Genomic DNA, 22,062 nt, shown 5'->3' with positions numbered 1-22,062 from the left:
TTTCAAACATGTGTCACTCATTTTGTCAATGTTCATATTAATTTTATATTATACTCAATGTAACATTTTGATTACAGCAGATACTCTAGCTCACTATGTTCTGATGGAGTTTTGGCTTCTTTCACAATTTCTAAAAGGGTAACTTAATCTTATACCATACAAGCTTTAGTTATTTCAGCTGATTATATTTGCATCCTGAATGTGTATGTGATAGGATAAGGAGAATTTCATTACATAGTAAAAAAGCATGTCTTACATCTGTGCTTTGAATCAGTTCATTTATTTTGACATTATCAAACCTATAATTTAGTTTAGTGCTTCGATATGTATCATGGGATAGACAATCCACTATGGGTTTCTAAATAAAAGGCATATTTCTAACATTGAGGGTTCTAAATCAGCTTTAAAAATTTAATCCTGACTTCTATTTATGCAGCCAGCAATTCTATGTGGTCAGTGTATTGTGAGTACCACTAAATAATATTTACCAAAGTCTGCTTTACCAATATGCACTGAGCAGGCATGCTGAGAATGAAGACTGTGTGCAAGGCAAAACATTAATCACATGAATATCTACCCTGCCTATACTCAGTACACAAAGATGCTGACTCAAACAAAAGTATTGATTTTTGTTTCTCTTTTGCTTCATCCCATATTTGCACAGCTGATCATACCTCCTCACTTCATCACAGAGGTATCTGTTCAGTTTCATCCTTCTGCATCCAGAAAGGTTGTACATTAAGCTTCGGTCAACTTCTGCTATGCTAAGATATGATAGTATATTCTTAGACAAGTCAAATTAATTAAATTTCAAAATCAATAAATATTTGAATTACTAGATTGTTTGAATTAAGCAGAATATGCCCAGACTTAAACGATAGATGTAATGGCAATGCCAAATTGCTGGCATTTATGTTAATTTTCCGGCTTGGATTTTACCACTCCACTTTTCATGAACATAAATATAAAGCTATAGATGGTGTGATTTTGCACATAATGTTATTTTTCACTCCATTTCATCTGTATAGCATGCCTGAATAATAATTTTAAAGAACAACAGCAGTTAATCATTTTTTGAACATTTCTAAATGTAACAGATAGCAGCCTAAGAATTTTTTCAATGCATTCTCACCACAATCTGTAGTGGAAGTATTGTCTTCAGCCTCATTTTATGATTAATAAAACTAGGCAGAGAAAGCAAGATCAGGCAGGTCGTAAGAGGTTGAACCGAGATCTGAGCGCAGGATATCTGGCTTCACAGCTCCTTTTCAAAGCTATGTGTAGTTTGCCAAGCAATTGTAACTCTCTTACTGCCCATGAAAATTTTAGATAGTGTTTTAATGTTATTGTTATTTATTTTTACTTTAAATCTTAATGGGGAAGAATGTCAATGGAGAAATGTAATTTGTGTATCAGAGAATACCAAAGAGCTTCCCAAACTCTGCCATCTAAGAGGGAATGGAATCAAACACTGTACAGGCGTTTTGAAGCCAATACAGGGCCTGTGGATGACTAATGTGTCCTCTTTTCCAAAAATGTGTAATTTACTTCTAGGAGAATAGTTTTGAGACTAACAGATATCTGACATATACATGACCTGAAACAAATATTTGGTAAATACTATTGATTGTCCAAAAAGCAATAAAACAAATAGTAATCCTCATGTAGAAGAGAAAATATAGAAGAGACTGGTTTCTTTAACACAAAGAACTAGATCAGCATGGTGATCATCAGTTCTGAATCTTAATAACTTTTGAAAATCCTAGTCTGGAAGTTGAAAGTAAAATTTTTTACCAAACACAAAAGAAATTGAACAAGTAAATAATCAACTCAAATCTTTTGTGGATCAGTTGAGTGCTGGTGCTTGATTTCATTCTGAGCATCTTCCAATTTGTAGCAAATCATCACTAAGGAATCAACTAAAGCTGGACTTGAATCAATAACTCATCCTTTCAGCTGCTAATTCTAGACTCCTTCAACCTTTTCAATATATTTCTCTAACCTTTGCGATTTTCCTTGCCCTTTTCATTCTTGAATCATTCAGTTCTTCTTTTATTTAATTCACTAGTTGGAATCCTTTTCAAACAACAACAACAACAACAACAACAAAAAGTTTACTGCAAAGTGTTAATTAAATGAAGTTTTAAAAATACATGATATATCATGTAAGTGCAGACATCTAAGAGAGTTTTTTTTTAAATAAAACTTCAGGGTTTATTTTTCTAGTTATTTCAAGAGTTTGAAATAACTTTTAACCATTAGGAAAAGAAAACTCAATAGATTTTATTTCTTCTCTTGATTTCACTGATTAAATGTATCTGAACTGACACACACAACTGAGTTGCTATCTACAATCAACTAATGGCAGTACTTAGAGAATAAGCTTTAACTATTTCTGATAGTGCCTCTTTCCTGAAATGGCTATGGATTATTATCTGCTTCATTTGTTTCTAGTTTGGATTCATGTAAAGAGCCCTGAACTGCAAAAATCTTTAGTCTAAAGTTGTTTTGTCTAGATTTTAAATCTTGAAATTAGTTTGGCTGAGACATCACAGGTGCAGATATCATGAACTCGTATTATGCTTCCATTCTCTAAATGAGATTGCATCACTACATATTAGAATAAAAGGAACAGGGGTTGGGAGAGGGAAAATTGGGTAAATGGAGTCAAATATATGGTAACAGATGGAAACTAGACTCAGAGTGGTGAGCACACAATAGAATATGCAGGTGTTGAATCATAATGTTGTATACCTAAAATTTATATAATTTTATCAACCAATGTTACCACAATAAAAAAAAGAATAAAAAGAACAGCAGTAAACACCAAACGTGGAAATTGAGTAATTCTGTTTGGTCTCAAAGATTATATTCTGATATTTACTTTCTTGGTTTTAGCTGTCCCATTTTTAATTTTCAAAGAGTTGGCATTATTTGTTTGATTCTTAGTTGTTTGACTTTTCACTTAAAGGTCAGAATAGCAAAATTGAAGGAAGAGATATAAAATCAGAGTGTTTAAATAACCCAGCATGAGTCTATGATCCTTGTAGTCTGTGTCTATGGAAAGCTCTGTTGATTCCCAGCAAGCTTTGACATCCTGGAGCTCTGTTGAATGTGCAAGACAGATTTGTTCTCTCTACTTCTGCTTCTTTTATCTTTTAGGAACATTGGAATTGGAGCTTTAAAGATTTTACTGCCTCTCTTTTAGAAGACTCTTCAATTAAGACAGGCTAAAAATGTTCCTTGTTTTTTTTTTAAATGCACATGCTCACTGGGCTATTTTTTAATTGTCCTCTCTGCACCCAAGTGGATAATTTAAACAATAGCTATAGGGTATTAGTGGATATTAGTGTTCTGCTGCTTATTGTGTTCAATAATAGCAGAATGTGTTTTAGTAGAGAAACACAGAAAAACACCATTATTCCAGGACATTTGGAGAAACAAGAAAGCATGACTTTATTCTTTTTCTAGCTTGTCCCATCGCAATGGTTTCAAGTTACTTGATTTCTGTCATCCACGATTTATTTTATACACTAGCCAAAAAGTAAACAACTACTTGTCAACTAATTAAATCCAAGCTTTTACATAATTAGGCAGATACTCAATGTGCTTCTAAAATATCTTAACATATTTATGTTTAGAGTCCTTTAACAAATAGAGGCTTCACAGACAAATTGTTAATATTACAATAAAGTCAAAATATGTCAAATATCTGCAATGGTGGAGTCCTCCTGCCTCGGATCAACAAACTTTATCTGTAAAGGGGTAGATAATAAGTATTTTAGCTTTGCAGCCCATATAGTATCTGTTGCAACTACTCAACTGCTGTTATAGTGCAAAAGCAGTCATAGACTATACTTATACAGATAGTCATGGCTATATTCCAGTAAGACTTTATATATAAAAGTAAGTAATAAGCCAGATTTGACCCATGGGCACTAGTGTCAGCTCCTTCCTTATCCTCTTGATAACAGACATTTCATTTACATACGATACTCTCTAGATGCATACTTAGCCATATATATATATATATATATATATATATATATATATATATATATAATGTGTATGTATGTGTATGTATGTATATGTATATACATATATATAATTTGAATCATCTGATAGTAAACAAAAATTATTAACTGTATTAAATGTCTTAGATGTTCTTGGGGGAAACTTTTAACAACGATTCAATTAATTAGCATTATATGGATACAAAAATGTAATGAATATAATGAATACAGTTGGATTGCCATTTTAACATTAAAAATAAATTGTGAAATAATTTATGTCTTAATTTCTCACCATTGGTTTAAACTGTTTTCTGCTATACAGCTAGGAAAAACAGTAGACTTGCCAATTAAAAGTATACCAATCTTTTTCTAGTTCAGAACAGTCCCTTTTAAGTAAACTCACTCTCTCCTGGGTTAATGTTCAGACCCTCTGAGTTTCTCCCCCTTTTTCCTTGATATGGCAGTGTGGATGGGAATGGACACTGATAGAGTGTTTTTTCCCTCATGGGAGAGGTATCTCTGGATCAAAGCTGAATCCTATTGCTATTCTCTTGATCCTTGGTGGTCTTTTCTATTTAAATCCAAGGCTGGTGAAAGACTTGGGCTGTTCTCTGGTCATAGACATGTTCTAAGGGCTGGCTGAGCTTTACCTTGGCATAAAGATCCCCATGAGTTTGACTATAGCTCCCATTGGAATCCCAGAACGGGCATGACCTGGCCCAGTAGCTTTCACCATCTTTGACTCATCTTGTTGATCCCATTGTAAAATCTCTAGCTTATCTGAAAAGATATTTGCACACCGATGTTCATAGTAGCATTATTCACAGTGGCCATGACAAGGAAGCAACCTGTGTCCTACAATAGATGATTGGATAAAGAAGCTATGGCACATTCATACAATAGAATATTACTCAGCCATAAGAATAGATGAAATGCTGCTATTTGTGACAACGTGGATGGACCTCGAGATAATCGTGCTAAGCAAAATAAGCCAGACAGAAAAAGTAGAAAATCATATGATATCACTTATATGTGGGATATAAACCTAAAAACAACAAATGAACAGAACAAACAGAGACTCATTGACACAGACTGTAGACTAGTAGTTATCAGAGGGTAGGAGGTGGGGGAGGAGGGAGAAGGTAGATGGTTAAAGGGGGGATAGGGGGAGAGTGAATTGGGTAAATGGGATCAAATATATGGCAGCCGAAGGAAACTGGACTTTGGGTGGTAAATATACAGATGTCAAATGACAATGTACACTTGAAAATTTTATAATTGTATTAGCCAATGTTATTCCAATAAACTTAATTTTTATGAAAAAAATCTCCAGCTTACACAATATGAGCTCAACATGGCAATAAGGAAGTCACAGATCAATTCCCACACAGTTGCCACGGGAGACCCTGTGGTTCTATTTCTAATTCCTTCAGCCTAAACTTCTGCTTTTCACGTTCTACTTTTACTCTAATTTGGGCGCCACGTGTTCACAGGGTGCTCACTGTGAGATGCTCTTCACCCAGATTCCCAAACGCAATATGACACAAAATTGCCTCTAAGGTCTGTATTTTTTTCAACCATAATTTTGTTTTGCTAATCTACTTATTCTTCTTCCCCTCTGAAATTCTACATAAGGCAAGGTGGAGGTGGGGGAGGCAAAGAAAGACACCAACCTCTGATAGCTTCTCTCTCTTTCTCTATCTCCCTTTTGTATTTGGAAAGAATCCTCCTTCCCTTGGTAATGAGATCTCCCTCTCTGTAATAATAACTTTTTCTTTTGTGTTTTTCTAGGAACATTTAGATATATTCTCATCCTCACATTGATTGATGACAAAGGCTGATAATGTGGCCTGCATTCTTGAAGCATGCAGGAAAACATGACTGACAAAAAGAATAAAAATATTTAACATATATGCCAAATGGACTTATTATAAAAGGTACTAAATTAATAATTTCTCATTTAAATATTTGTAAATGTCTTACAGTTTTTTCATGTTAGAACTATGCTCTTTCGCTGTCTTTCAACAGATGGTGTAAATGTACCTTTAGATGCTACAGAATTCACAGAATCTCCATTAGTGGCAGGTCGATAGCAAGGATCATAATAAATCACCAAGAAGGAAATCGATGTGTGTTAGCCATCTTATAGCATTTCAGATCCTGTTTCTCGCCACATTGTCTCCCCCTACACACACACACACACACACACACACACACACAACTGTATATCACTGTTTTTCCAAGAAAACAGAATTTTTGGAGTTGCACACACATTATCGAACTTTTAGATTATTTATATCTCTAACATCTTTTTTTCCTCCTGGCATCTTGGCTATTTCCACTTTTATCAGCTATCCCTGTGCCTGAAATCTACTATATCCTCCTTAACCCCACAATAAGATTGCTCTCAGTGAATTTAACTTTGTTGTTATGTCATCTACCCACAACATCCTATGATGTAGAAAAATACTAAGGGATTCATCATGATGTGTAAGTAGGAATGTTATTAAACTCTTTCTTGTTATATCGTAGTCTTTCTTTGTGATTTCAGATTATAGTTCAGGAAAAACGATTGACCCTTTTCAATCATTAGTCATTTTTTATCCCATGGAGCATGCTCGTATCACTCTTTATTTCTTCTCCATACACTCACTGCCTGCCAGAAAGACCTTTTGGTTTATCCAGAGCAAGTGGCATGACCATACTGTATCTCATCCCTGACTGCAGGGGATGTTCTTCCTCTTGTTTCAACTTCTTAAAAAATACTTGTAGTTCATCTTTTCCTGTTTTATATCTTTGTGATACTTTTAATAGTTTTTGTAATAGATAAGGGTATAAATAAATGCACTGAGGCAACAAGCACCATAGTTTGTTATTTCAAAGCTTTTGATTTCCGCAGAACTACCCGACCCAATATGTAGTAAACTAGTAACAATGGACTGTAGCTCTAGAACTTCTTTTGGATTTCTCCTGTCTTATTCAGTTTAGGAACAGAAAACTCCAGGCAAGGACATGTACTAAGTCTAATGAGTAAAACATAAGTAAGCCCTTAAAAACCTTTCAGTCAAACATTATGCAAGGCAATGTATAGAAAAGATTATGTTTCAGGGATCCATACAAATCTTAATGCATGCCAATTAAAAAAGGTGAACAGCATGGGGTGGCTGGATGAAGAATCATGATGCATTAACAAGTCATAACCATATATTTATTTTCTTGATTATCTATTTGGGGAATTTCATTCACGTGCTGGTTATGGCATTACAGTATGACAGAATGCACTGTTTCTTATTCTTTGATGGCCACTAGGTATAATTATTCAAGTACTTGAACCCAACTTTATTGTAAGTTATTCAAGTATGTCCTTAGTGGGGGTGGAGGTGAGGGTGGATACATCAAGTTATAAGTGTGTGCTTATTTATAGGTCTGATTGGATAGACAACATAGAACTTTGTTTATAATCACTGTATGATAATATTTTACTATCTAGTTAGCTATGGGTGCAAAATGCATTACTTATATTATTTATGGTAGTCCCTGATGTGCTTTGTTAGCCTCAGCAATTATCCAAATATCAGAAAGTTACACATTGAATCATCTGTGTAATAGGTGAGCATTCAGCTATGCTGTCAAACCAACTTTCTTAAATTCTAACTGCCAGTCTGGTTTTAACAGGTGTAATGTACAGGGTACCAATCAGAGTACAGGATATTACTTTTAAACTAGCTAATACTTTCATCATAACTTTATCACTTTATGTTTTATGTTTTTCTTTAATTGTCTTACCTAGGGTTTTTATTGTATCTCCATTTATGAGGTCAGCAGTATGTAGGAAAATAATTTCTTGGAAAGATGAATGACAGTTATTGGTCACGTTTTGTGTTTAATTCTAGCATGCCAATCATGCTGATTCACAGTGACATAGGCCCTTAGGGCCCATAAAAATAGTCTGGCATTGGAAAAGTCATCATTTGAACAATTAAAAGCAGAACATAGCATTTATTAGTTCTGTGCAACTTCAGAATTCCAACAGCACTGGTAACTAAAGTTCTATTGTTGCATCTGCTGAATTATTTTGGAATTTGCATGAGGCACAAGAAAAAGTGTTAAGTGGACTTTATTTAAGTAAAAACTTTGTCCCTCAAACAACATTATCAAGGAAGTGAAAAGTATCACCCATAAAATGAGAGAAAATTTTTGTAAGTCATGTACTAAAGTTTTTATATCTAGAAACATAGGTGTGTGTGTGTTTGTGTGTATGTATATGTGTGTATATATGTGTTCTTACAACTGAAAAACTAAAAGATAACCTGAATAGAAATTGTGCGAAGGACTTGCATACTTAAAAAATTAAACATAGTATTATGACATGACTCCTAAATTCCACTTTTAGGTGTGTACACAAAGTATATGTGTGTATATATGTGTTCTTACAACTGAAAAACTAAAAGATAACCTGAATAGAAATTGTGCGAAGGACTTGCATACTTAAAAAATTAAACATAGTATTATGACATGACTCCTAAATTCCACTTTTAGGTGTGTACACAAAATAACTGAAAACACTCTCTGCAACATTATTCACAATAGGCAAAGGTGAAAAAACCCCAAGTGCCCATTCACAGATGAAAGAATAAATAAATGTGGTATGTACATATGATGAAATATTATTCAACTCTAAAAGAAATGAAGTAATGATACATGCTATAACAACAATAAATATTGAAAATATTATGCTATGTGAAATAGGCCAGATACAAAAGGATAACAATAATATGATTATACTTATATGAATATCTGGAAAGGGAAAAAATCATATAATCAGAATGTAGATTAGTGGTTACCAAGGGTTAGGTGGAGGGAGAATTGGAATTATTGACTAATAGTTACATAATTTATATTTAAGGTGAAGAAAAAGTTTTAGAAATAGTGATAATAGATATTGTACATTCTGAATACAATTCATGCAAATGAATTATAAAATGGAAAGTTTTATGTTATATATAATTTATGACAGTAAAAATAAGACGTGTGGAAAACTCTGTACACTTTTAGGTAACAGTTCACAACCCCTTTCCTACCAGGATTACCTTAATCTTGATTTTTCTTTCCACTGGCCTAGAATGGAAGAGCTAGTTAGTGTTCTAAAAGAGCTAGCTTTGAAACAAGTTGTGTTTATTAAGTAATAATCAATTACCTATTCTTATTAAGATTTGAAATTGCTCAACAGGGTTTCTGTAGAAGGTAAAGGAGCAGTTACACCCCTCACCGAGTTCTCGTAATTTCGGCTAACATGCTTCACTTTTTCATATGCCTGCAAGGCCTTTATGTGGGGGAAATAGGTGATTGATTTCTACTTGAGCTTTTAAAATAATGACTCTATTTCTTTCTTCTAGTATTTAGAGGTCTAAATTTCTAAGGTTCCAGGGCGGGAAGCCACTATTAAATGCAAGGAGCACTTGAATAGGAGTCAGAAACGATATATACAGATTTAAGCTCTGTCATAACCAATATGGGCTTAACACATCTATTCAACATAATATTGAGTTTGACTTTCAACTCAAGATATAAACACATTCTGTATTAAATACACTAAATAAAGTGATTCATAAAATCTAAAATAAAAAGATGTGCCACGGTGTACCAGGCAAAAATATACAATAAGAAGTCAAGGATTTAATACCCACTATCAAATAAAGTATAAATTGAGCCCAAAGGCATTATACATGGGAAAGAACCACACTCTTTAGTCCTAAAATTTAAAGTCACAATGTCTATATACTATTTATAAATAACTATGCACGAAAAAAAAGCACAGCAAACGGAGGAGATTCAAGGGGAAACTAAAAGATAGAAAAACACTAATATTAGGGTATTTTAAACCTTCAGTAAGGCTATAGTAGATGAAACAAAATCAGTAAGGTAGATCATATGAATATATAGCAAACTCTATCTAGTAAATAATACAACTACTTAAGGTACATGGAATATTAACTTGTTATTAGTTTTGTAGTATTTGAAGATTTAAAAAATATGCTGATGTCATTACATTAGTCATATTTTTAAATTAAATTTAAAAATACAGCAGTTGTAAGTTGTATTCCATTAAATTGAATGTTTTATATATATATGTTTATATATATAGATATATAGATAGATATATACACATACACATACACGCACATATATATATACACACACATATATACATATATATATGTATATATATATGTGTGTATGTATATTTGTGTGTGTGTGTGTGTGTGTAGTGGTATTGGCATATAGGTACCTGGACAAGGGCTCTAGCAGGTATTATATAAGTGAGTCAAAGATGAATTATAAAATGGAAAGTTTTATGTTATATATAATTTATGACAGTAAAAATAAGATGTGCAGAAAACTCTGTACACTCTGTGCACCTTGGCTCTATATTAACCTCCTCAGAGTAGGCAAATATCCTTGACTCACAAGCTCTTTAGCACCAAACTTAAATATTTACACATCTGATTTTTAAAATATAGCACAAATAACCAGGTCTTTTAGCCATTTAGAGCTTTCTTGTTTTGCACACCTCTACAAAACTACACCCCACCTCTGCTATATATAGATAAGACCGCAGCTGTGAAAGACCCTCACTGCTGCTCTTTCTAGTCCTCTGACCCAGAGACTGCCCACAATGCTGCTGACTCATAAACCTCTATGATTCCCCTCTCCGGTAGGAGGGTAGGAGTTGCCTCACCCTTTTCCCTTCCTGGGGGAGCCCTGCAGTTGCCTCAGGAAGCTCTCGTGCTGTGAGGGACCTCCTCTTGAGTACGACCTATGAAATTGCTGCCCAAATAAATCACTACAATGTAGAAAAGGGGTAGTCACAAAATATGCATTGCTTTTGATCTGTGATGTCAAGTGTTCTAATAGATCATGACTTAGACCAATGCTTCCCAAAATGTGGTTCCTATATTTTTCCAAGTTGTAGTGGAGCCTATTATGTACCACTCAGAAAAAATCTTCAAAACTGAAGGCCAGCTAGTGGAAGTACTGCCTATTGGGATCTCACAGCTGTCAGCCCTTTTGGAGAATTGTCCTTGATTGAAGAAAAGAGAGCCAAGGTCAGAACTATTTCCCAAAGGCAGACTGCATCCAGTGACTGGTTGATTCAGGGACATAAAATCTTGATTCTAACACCTCAATTTAGGATTAATTTGAAGAGCCTTTCTAGATTCAGAGCTTCACATGGGGTCAGCTAAGATCTATTTTTGGTGTGTGTGTGTGATTGAATCACAGCCCACCTTCTGGTTAATCCCGCTTCATTCTCTTCCACTGCAGGTGTTGCTTCTGAATGCACGCCTTAATGAACTCTCTGGAAACTAATCTCCTTTTCAATTATGAGCCCTGACATTGAACAGTATTAGTTAAGATAATTCTGAGTGATATACAGGTAAGTCTTTTTTATTAAATTTTATTATTTATCACTGCTTTACAGTTATAGTTTATTTATAATAGTATTGTTTACTGGATAAGAGTCCAGACCTGAAGCCAGACTGCCTGCATTCAAATTCTTCTTCACTACTTAATATATGATTAAACAAACTGCTTAAACTTATGAGCCTCAATTTCATTATCTTTAAAATTAAGATTATAATAATACCTACTGCAAACAATTTCATGAGGATGAAATCAATATTTTTATGGTGCTTAGAACAGTATCTAACATATAAAGACAATATAAAAGTTTAGTAAATAAAACAAACAAAATAGGGTCAGCTAATAATATATGTATGAAATCATCAGGTGATGAGGGTAACATTTTCTAACTAAGATCTTTATGGAATGGATGTGGATAGTATTTAATTAAGGAACACTATAGCCAGTGTACAATTCAAAGGCATTATTTATATTAGAAGTGTAATTTCTGGAATCATTATTGGTGTTAATTACATGTGAAAGTTAACTTTTACTTTTTAATTGTTTATTCAGTTAGTCATTAGAGTTTTAGAGAAGAGCACCGTGTATGAAATACTTCAGATATAGCAATAGTAAGATCGCATATAGTGTCTCCATCAGCTATTGCTACAAATATATTGAGAAACAAATCCACCTTAAAACGTCATTTAGAACAAGAAGACTCTACAATAAAGCATATGTGTGGGTTAACTGGGGTTTAGATAATTGAAATTAGTTTTTTTGCGTCGTATCTAAGACTCCACACAGATAAAAAGCTTTACCATGACCCACTCTGAACAAGCAAGTCGACACAATCTACAGAATGGGTTAGTTTCATATTTTTCTGGTTATTTCATATTAGGAAAAGATGATTGCACTTCATTAAAAAAATCCATTTTCAGATTTTCCTCTTTTGGCTGGGCATAATTCATGACTTTTTTTGCTGTTTATTCTTCCTGAATTATAGCTAAAATGGATGTCTTTTCTATAGCAACTGGGCAGGTACTGGGTTCCCTGTCTCCTTGATAGAAGTAGACAAAGTCATTATTGAGTTACATTTATCATTTTTACATTGAATTTTTCAGGTTAATAAAATTATATAGGTTTCAAGTGTACAATAATATGCCATATGTATATTGTTTTGTGTGTTCACCACCCAACATATATTTGACCCCTTCAAACATATATTTTTTTTCCATCAACATCTATTTGATCCCTTTACCCTTATCTACCTCCCCCTTCTTTCCTTTTTCTCTGGTAACCACTAAATTATTGTCTGTGTCTATGAGTGTCTGTTAGTCTTCTTCATTTGTAGCTTTCAGTTTTTATATCCCACATATGGGTGAAATCAGATGATTCTCCACTTTTTCTCTCTGACTCATTTCACTTAGCATGATAATATCAAGATCCATCTATATTGTTGCAAATGGCAGTATTTCACCTGTTCTTATGGCTAAGTAATATTCCATTGTATATATGTACCACTGCTTCTTTATGCAGTCATCTGTTGAAGGACATTTTGGTTGTTTCCATGTATTGGCCACTGTGAGTAATACTGCAGTGAACATCGTGGTGCATACATCTTCACAGATAAATGTTTTCAAATTTTTAGGGTAGTATCCAGAAAAGGGATTGCTGAATTATATGGTGATTCTATTTTTAATTTTTTGGAGGAACCTCCATACTGTTCTCCATAGTGGCTACACCAATTTACATTCCTGCCAGCAGTGTATGAAAGTTCCTTTTCCCCTACAACCTCTCCAACACTTGTTATTATTTGTCCTGTTGATGGTAGCCTTTCTAACAGGTATGAAGTGGTATCTCATTGTGGTTTTGATTTCCATTTCCCTAACAGTTAGTGAAGTTGAGCATCTTTTCATATGTCTGTTGGCCATTTGTATGTCCTCTAAGGAGAAGTATCTCTTCAGGTCCTCTGCCCATTTTTTAATTGAATTGTTTTTTTTTTTTTTATTGTTGAGTTGTATGAGTTTTTTATATATTTTGAATATTAGCTCTTTATCAGAGGTGTTGTTTGCAAATATTTTATCCCATTCAGGTGTTTGCCTCTGCCTTTTGGATGGTTTCTTTTGCTGTGCAGAAAGAATCTTTTTAGTTTGATATAGTCTCATTCATTTATTTTTGCTTTTACTTCCCTTGCCTTTGACATCAAATACATCAAATTCTCTCTAAATCCAAGGTCCATAAGTTTAGTACCTATGCATTCTTCTTTACAATTTATTGTTTAAGTTCTTATATTCAGGTTTTTGATCCATTTCAGTTCATTTTGATGTACGGTGACAGCAGTCTAGTTTCATGCAAGCACGTGGCTTTTCAATTTTCCCAGCACCATTTATTGAAGAGACTTTCTTTTCTTTATTGTATATTTCTGGTTCCTTTGTCAAAAAATAATTGCCCATATATATGGGGGGTTATTTGGGGGCTGTCAATTCTGTTTCATTGGTTTGTGTGTCTGTTTTTCTACCAATATCGTGCTGTATTGATTATTGTTGCTTTGTAGTACAAATTGAAGTCAGGCAGAGTGATAGATACCTTAGCCTTGTTCCTTTTCTCAGGACTGCTTTGGCTATCCAGAGTCTTTTGTGATGGCATACAAATCTGCTGATTTTTTTTGTTCTATATCCTTAGAAAATGCCATTGAGATTTTGATGGGGATTACATTAAATATGCATATTGCTTTGGATGATAAGTCATTTTAACTATGTTGATTCTTCCAGTCCATGAACATGGAATATCTTTCCATTTTTTGTGTCTTCTTTAATTTCTTTTAATAGCATCTTATAGTTTTCATTATATAGGTCATTCATATGTTTCGTTAGGTTTATTCCTAGGTATTTTATTCTTTTTGTTGCAATTGCAAAAGGAATTGCTTTTTCATTTCTTTTTCTGAAAATTCATTGTTAGTATATAGAAATGCTATGGATTTTTATACATTAATTTTGTATCCTGAAATTTCATTGTATTCATTTATTCTAGTAGTGTTTTAGTGGAGTCTTTAGGGTTTTCTATATAGAGAATCATGTTATCTGCAAAAAGTGACAGTTTGACTTCTTCATTCCTTATTTGGATGCCTTTTATTTCTTTCTCTGGCCTGTTGCTCTAGCTAGGACCTCCAACACTATATTGAATAATAGTGGTGATAGCAGACAGGCTTTTCTTATTCCTGATCATAGAGAAAAGGTTTTTGTTTTTTTACCATTAAGTATGATCTTAGTGGAGGGTTTGTCATATATAGACTTTGCAATGTTGAGGTACTTTCCTTCTATACCCATTTTATTAAGTTTTTTAGTCATAAATAGATGCTGTATCTTGTCAAATGTTTGTTCTGCATCTATTGATATATGATTTTTATCCTTTATGTTGTTTATGTGGTATGTCACATTAATAAATTTGTGTGTGTTGAACCATCCTTGTGTCTCTGAGATGAACCCTACTTGATTGTAATGTATAAATTTTTTAATATCTTGTTGTTTTCTCGTTGCTAGTATTTTGTTTCGTATTTTTTTTATCTGTGTTCATCAGAGATATTGGTCTACAGTTTTCCTCTTTTTTTTTTTTTTTTGTTATTTTTACTAGGTTTTGGTACCAGGGAAGTGTTGGCCTCATAAAATGAGTTAGGAAGTATTGCTTCTTCTTCAACTTTTTTGGAAAAGTTTGAGAAGAAAAGGTATTAAGTCATCTTTAAATGTTTGGGAGAATTCACCAGTGACGTCATCGGGTCCTGGACTTTTACTTTTTTGGGGAGTTTTTGATGATTGTTTGTTTCCTTACTGTTGATCGGTCTATTTAAATCTTGCAGTTCTTTGTGATTTCGTCTAGGAAAGTTGTATATTTCTAAGAAGTTGTTTGTTTCTTCCAGGTTATTTACTTTGGTGGCATATGATCTTTCACAGTATTCTTGTATGATACTTTGTATTTCAGTGGTATCTGTCATAACTTCTCTTTCATTTCTGATTTTATGTGTCTTTTCTCTTTTTTCCTTAGTGAGTCTAACCAAGGGTTTGTCAATTTTATTACTCTTTTCAAAGAACCAGCTCTTTGTTGAATTATTTTTTTCTATTATCTTTTTGTTCTCAATTTCATGTAAGTTTTATTATTTCCTTTCTTCTACTGACTTAGGGTTTCATTTGTTCTTTTTCTAGTATTTTAAGATCTAATGTTAAGTTGTTTATTTGGGATTTTTCTTGTTTATTGAGATAGGCCTTTATTGAAAAGAACTTTTTTCTTATTACTGCTTTTGCTATTTCCCAAAAGTTTTGACATGTTGTATTTTCATTGTTATTTGTTTCTATGTATATTTTGATCTCTCTTTTTATTTCTTTTTTGTCTCAGTCATTCTTTAGTAGCATGTTGTTTAATGTCCACATGTTTGTGGTCCCCCCCCCCTTTTTTTGCAATTAAACTCCAGTTTCAAAACATTGTGGTCGGAGAATATGCTTGGTGTGATTTCAATCTTCTTAAATTTGTTGGGGCTAATTTTGTGTCCCAACATATGGTCCATCCTTAAGAATGTTGCATGTACACTAGAGAAGAATGTATAATTTGGTGTTTTGTGATGAAAGCTCTGTAAATGGTGATTATGTCCAGTTGGTCTAATGTGTAGTTTAAGGTCGATATTTCCTTATTGATTTCCTGTTTGGATGTAGCTATCAGTGAGGTATTCAAGTTTCCAACTACATAATGTGTTTTTGTCAGTTTCTCCCTTTAGTTTTGTTATTAGTTGCTTTATATATTTTTGTGCTCCCTGATGTCTTCTTGATGTATTGTCCCCTTTATCATTATGAAGTCTCCATCTTTGCCTCTCGTTACCTTTTTTATCTTGAAGTCTGTTTTGTCAGCTAAACCCATTTTCTCTGGATGACATTTGCTTGGAGTATTGTTTTCCATCCTTTAAGTCTATATGTATCCTGTGACTGAGATATGTCTCCTGGAGGCAGCATATGATTGGGTTTTGTTTTTTGACACAGTCTGCTACTCTGTGACTTTTCATTGGTGAGTTCAGTCCATTTACACTTAGGGTGATTATTAATATATGAGGATTTCCCATAGGCATTTTATCTTTTTGGGAGGGTGGGGGTAGCTTGGTGTCTTTATTGTATTTTTGCCCTTGCGTTTCTGTCTGATATTTTAGTTTAGTGGTATTCTGTGATTTCCCCCTGTTTCTTCTTGTTCTATGTGATGTGCCTTAGTTCTGGATTTTTTTGTGTGTGAGATTACCACTAAGTCTGTGTAAAAGAAAGTTTCTTATGTATAGTAGTTTCTTTTTTTTCTGTGTGCATTTGATTTTCACCCCCATTTGAAAATTTGGACTTTTGCTCCCTCTCCTTTTCTGCTTTTGTTGTCTTAAATTATCCCTCTTTGTGCTGTGAGTTCACCTCTGAGTTGCAGTAGCTATTGTATTCTTCTCTTTTTAAAAATGTTTTTATCTTCTTTAACTATTATGTAATATTTAAGTTTATAATACCCTGTTTTTAATAATAGTTGGGATTTCCTGTTCTTTCTGTCTGTTAGTCATTTTACTCATAGTTTTGTATTTTTTTGTCTTTTCATTTCAGGCAGAATGACTTCCTTCCTTATTTCCTGTAATGCAGCCCTTGGGCTGGAAAATTCCCTTAGCTTTTGTATGTCTGAAAAGGTCTTTATTTCTCCTTCATATCTAAAGGAGAATTTTGCTGGATACATTATTCTTGGCTGGTAAATTTCTCTCTTTAAAGAGTTTGAATATTTGATTTTACTCTTTCCTAGCTTATAAATTTTCTGCTGAAAAGTCCGATACTAATTGGATGGGTTTTCCTTTATAGGTTACCATCTTCTTTTTCCTGGATGCCTTAGGAATTATTTAATTGTCATTAATTTTTGATAGTTTTAATATGATGTGCCTTGGAGAGGGCCTTTTTGGTTTGAGATAATTAGATGTTCTTTTTGCTTCTTGAATTCAAGGATCGAGTACTTTCCATAGATTTGGGAAATCCTCATTGATTGTTTGAATAGGCTCTCGGTTCCCTTATCCCTCTCTACTCTTTCTGGTATATACTTTTTATACTTATTTTGCTTTATCTAATGGATTCAGACAGGTATTAAAGAGTTCTTTCTTTTTTTTTTTTTTTTTTTTTTTTTTTTTTTTTTGCTCACCAAGTCTCTGTTCTTCCATCTGTGTCATTTCCAGATTTCTGTCTTTGATATCCCTAATTCTTTCTTCTGTATGGTTAGTTTCATTTCTTAAACTCATTATTTCATTTTTAATCTCTTTTATTGAGTTATTCAGTTCCAGAATTTCTATTTGGTTATTTTTTTTAAAAGATTCAACCTCTTCAGTAAAGTATTCCTTTTGTTTGTTGATTTTATTTCTGAGTTCTTTAAACTGCCAATCTTTGTTTTCTTGCATCTTGGTGAGGTTTTTTAGATCTGCAATCTTGAATTCTCTTTCAGATAAATCAGATATTTCCATATCTTTAAGCTTATTTTCTGGAGTTCTTTCATTTTATTTCTGAGCTGTCTCGTTACCTTTGTTGTTCATGGTATTAGATAGATGATATCTCTACCTAGGCATATATGGGAATGAACTTCTTAGCAGGTTGATAAGAAGAGGTTTTCTTTTATTTTCTTAAGAGGGGGCTTTTGATGGGGAGGGGGCTTTTGATGGGTGGTGGAAAGTACCTCGTATTCCCTGGGGAAGTAGGCATCTCTTCTGCCACTAGGTTGCCTCCATCTCAGGGTTCCATCCCCTCCCATGGGAGAATGTGGTGGGTAATGGTGTTTTGAGCTCTGAAGTCTTGGTGCTGCCCCATGCCAGATGCCATGTTATGCTGCCTGATATGTCCCATGTGCCCTTGCTGGGATTAGCCTCAATGGGTGGGGCGTGGTGGGTTGGGAAAGGCTATTGGTATGTTTGTGGCTTTGTTCTCTTCCCTGTAACAGGGATCACCAGCCCTCAGCTGCTTCACTTCTGTATCTCTACCCCTGTCACTGCAATTAGCCACAGCATGTGTCTGCTGCTCAGGAGCTGGCTCTCCAGTTCTCAGGGCTGTAGATACTCTGCTTTGTAGCCAGACACTCACAGCTACAATTTCTTCTAGGGCTTGCTGCTTGGAGGTTTGTGGGGAGGCGTCCGGGCTCCATCACTTTGTTCTCCTCCTGGCAGTGGTGCCTACTAGAACACAGCTGTCCAACTTCAGTCTCTGCCCCAATCAATGGCTGGGTTCAGCAGTATTACATACTGATCGTTCAAGCAGGAATGCTCAGGGCCAAAGAGAGTGCGTATAGCAACCTGATTCCTCTCCTCTCCCCAGAACCCCTATTGAGATCCAGGCTATGTCTGTAGCACCATTCTCCCTTCCTCCCTCCCCTGATTCACTTACCTTAAGATGTTTTGATTTGCAGATCTCTCATAAGTGTTTGTGTGTTGGGCTGGGACTCCTCGTTAGATTATAGTTGTTCGACTTGTTGTAATTTCAAAGGAGAGATCAAGGGGACCCCTCACACCACTATGCTTCTGATGTCACTCTATATTTATCTTTTTATATCATGTAAATTGTGCTTCAATTTACCATAAATTATATCACAAGAAAAACTTATAGGAGAAAAACATTAAATGGTGAGATATTCATCTTGTACCCAAGTATTTCATTATTGGTACATTAACAAACTCTCCACATATGACATTGATTTATTTGAGAATGGTAAGCTCATATATAAGAAACTATATATATATATATATAATACAACAATTAGTAATTACATATCATTATTATAGTTATATATACATATGTATTCTACATAGAATATAGGATTTTACATGCATATATAATAAGATATATATAATATATATATACATATATAATGTAATTATCTATATCCATGCACATACATGGTTATGTAGTTAATGAGTGTTAAATAAGGAGTGGGTTACTTTCTAGTCATTGTCAGTTCCTTATATGTGATTTACATTAACAAAACTCTCCATTCTTTCTCATCCTCAAAGACTTACCCCTCAAAATAGTGGGGGTGTGAGTTCTTACTACTACTATCTTTTTCCATCAGGAAATATCTCATTATGCATTTATCCCTATTGTATTCATTACCATGTGAAAACCAGTTTTTCCATGTCATTCTTCATTCTCTGAGCTCTTATCGCCAGGGTCAGTGTACATCTACTTTTCCAATTATAATTCTCATTTATTTCCAAATCCTAAAACTATACCACACCATCTTCTGGAAATTTTAATCTGTCATCAGGAAAATTACTTATATCCTCTGTATCAACTTCTCTAATGTTCTCTGTACCTTCTTGCTCTACCTGAGACCTGACTTTTCCCTTTGAGGACAGTGTTTCTTTTTCTCAGTTGTTTCATGTGGCAGCTCTTTTTTCTCCTATATCTTTCCTCCTAAAAATCTTTAGCTCTGAGTCATAGGCCAGCAAAAAAAAATCACCTATCAAAATTAACTATCGACTATACATCAGTCTCTACTGGAAGATTTTTTTGGTTCCAGCTCCAGCACTACTGTTATAATTCTTGGAGATTTCAATACCTTGTTTATAACTGTCCCCAATCATCTTGCTCTTCACTTAACCACAGCCACTCACTCCTGGTTTTCTACCTTAGATCTAGTCATTCTCAATAACTGCAGTCCATCCATGATCTCAATTTCAAGTATCTCATTCTCTTAGTACCACCTTCTAGTATCAGTTCCAGAAATTCTTCAAATTTCTTCTATCCTGATGTCCTCACTTCATGTGATCAGTTCCATGATCCATAATTACAATAACTCTCTTGCATATATTCTCATCTTCCCTGATTGCCTTTCTGCCCCAGACTTATTTGTAAATAGTGAGTTCATCCAAAACTGCCTCTCTGTTCAAATGAATGTGGCTGGAGAAAGACATGAAAACATGCATCATGCTGAAAGGTCTCATTTTAAATCTATGACTATTAATCTTAAATAGATCCCAAATGACACCTTGAAATCATGTCACATTTCCTGAGCTTTCTCACTCTGCCATTTCATACCTTTTCCTCTCTCTTCATATAGCTAAAACCTACTCCCATATCCTCAATCTTAAATGATAATTGATCATTCTAATTTACTGAAAAACAGAGGCAATCAAATGAGAACTTCCAAAAATCCTTACCATCTCAATAACCCAGACACATATACCTGTAACCATATGGTCTGAGCTACTCATTTTATTGTGGAGAAATTGTTAGAACTTTTGTTCAGATCATTCTTTCTATCTGTTCACTAGATACCATCTCTACTGGCTCCAGCAATTCCTCTTTATCACTAGCTTTATCAATTTCCCCTCTCTAAATTGTTCCCATTTGGATGTAAAATGCTATGATTTCTCCTATGCTTATGTTTAAAAGAAATTTTTATACCCACATTATTTGCTTGAAGATACCACCTCATTTCTTACCTGCTTCATATATAGCAAAGCTCCCCGAGAGAGTTCAGGAGACTTCAAGAATTTAGAGCTCCATATTATCAATTCTTGTTTCCTGTTGAGCCTGTTCATTCATGATCGTAACATTTATCAAAACAACCATTGTCAAGGTCACTACTATCCCTATGCTGCCAAATTCAATTATTATATCATATTCGTCTTACTTAAGAGATGATCACCTCTTACATTCTGAAGCAATTTTTCACTTGTTTTTCAAGACACAATACTGTCTTAACTTTATTTCCTGCCTCACTTCTCAGGGGGTTAGTTTTTTCCTATTCCGCCTTTTATTTATTTATTTATTTATTTATTTATTTATTTATTTCCTCCTTTAATGTTGGAGTATACCAGGACTCAATCTTTGGATATCTTCTCTACCTACATTCATATTTTTAGTGATCTCATAGAGCCTTGTGGTTTTAGATATTATCCATATGCTAGTGATTCTCAAATTATTATTTTTTCATCTTGAACCCGTTTCCTAACTTTGGATTAAAAATTTAGTGCCCTACACATCATGTCTATTTATATATCTAACAGGGACTTCAAAACATAGCATGCTTCAAGCCAAACTCCTGCTGTCTCTAAACTACCTTCTCTTATAGTCTTCCTTATGACATCATTAGCAACTCCACTATTCTTTTTCCTTAACTAATCTATTAACAAGTCCTGATGACTATTTTCAAAATATATCCAGAATCACCCTCTTCTTACCACATCTACTTCTTCCACTCTCATCTGAGCTACTACTTCATGACTCACCTTGTTATCCCAATAGCCTCCTAAGTGCTCTTTCTCTGTTTTCCTCCAAACTGTATTCTATCAAGAACAATCAGAGAGAAACTTTAAAAACTCAAGTAAAATCAGATCTCTCCTTTGCTCCATGCCCTCCCACAACTTCCCATTTTATTCTGAGTACACTCCAAAATGACCTCCAAATTCCTACATGATTAACCCAGTGGTTAGTAACATCTAATACTGCATGTTGCTGCTTGATATAAAACACATGAAGGTCTTTCAGATAATTGCTATGAAAGTTAATTAACTACTGTTGTCATCTGAGCATGGATTTTACATATTTTATAACATTTTTCTTCTTATTGTATCTAATGACCAATTTTACACCCAACAGAGCTCAGGTTCCAATCA

This window comes from Rousettus aegyptiacus, unplaced genomic scaffold (genome assembly GCF_014176215.1).
Source record: "Rousettus aegyptiacus isolate mRouAeg1 unplaced genomic scaffold, mRouAeg1.p scaffold_m13_p_9, whole genome shotgun sequence".
NCBI lineage: Eukaryota > Metazoa > Chordata > Mammalia > Chiroptera > Pteropodidae > Rousettus > Rousettus aegyptiacus.
Note: the sequence above shows the minus strand (reverse complement) of the source record.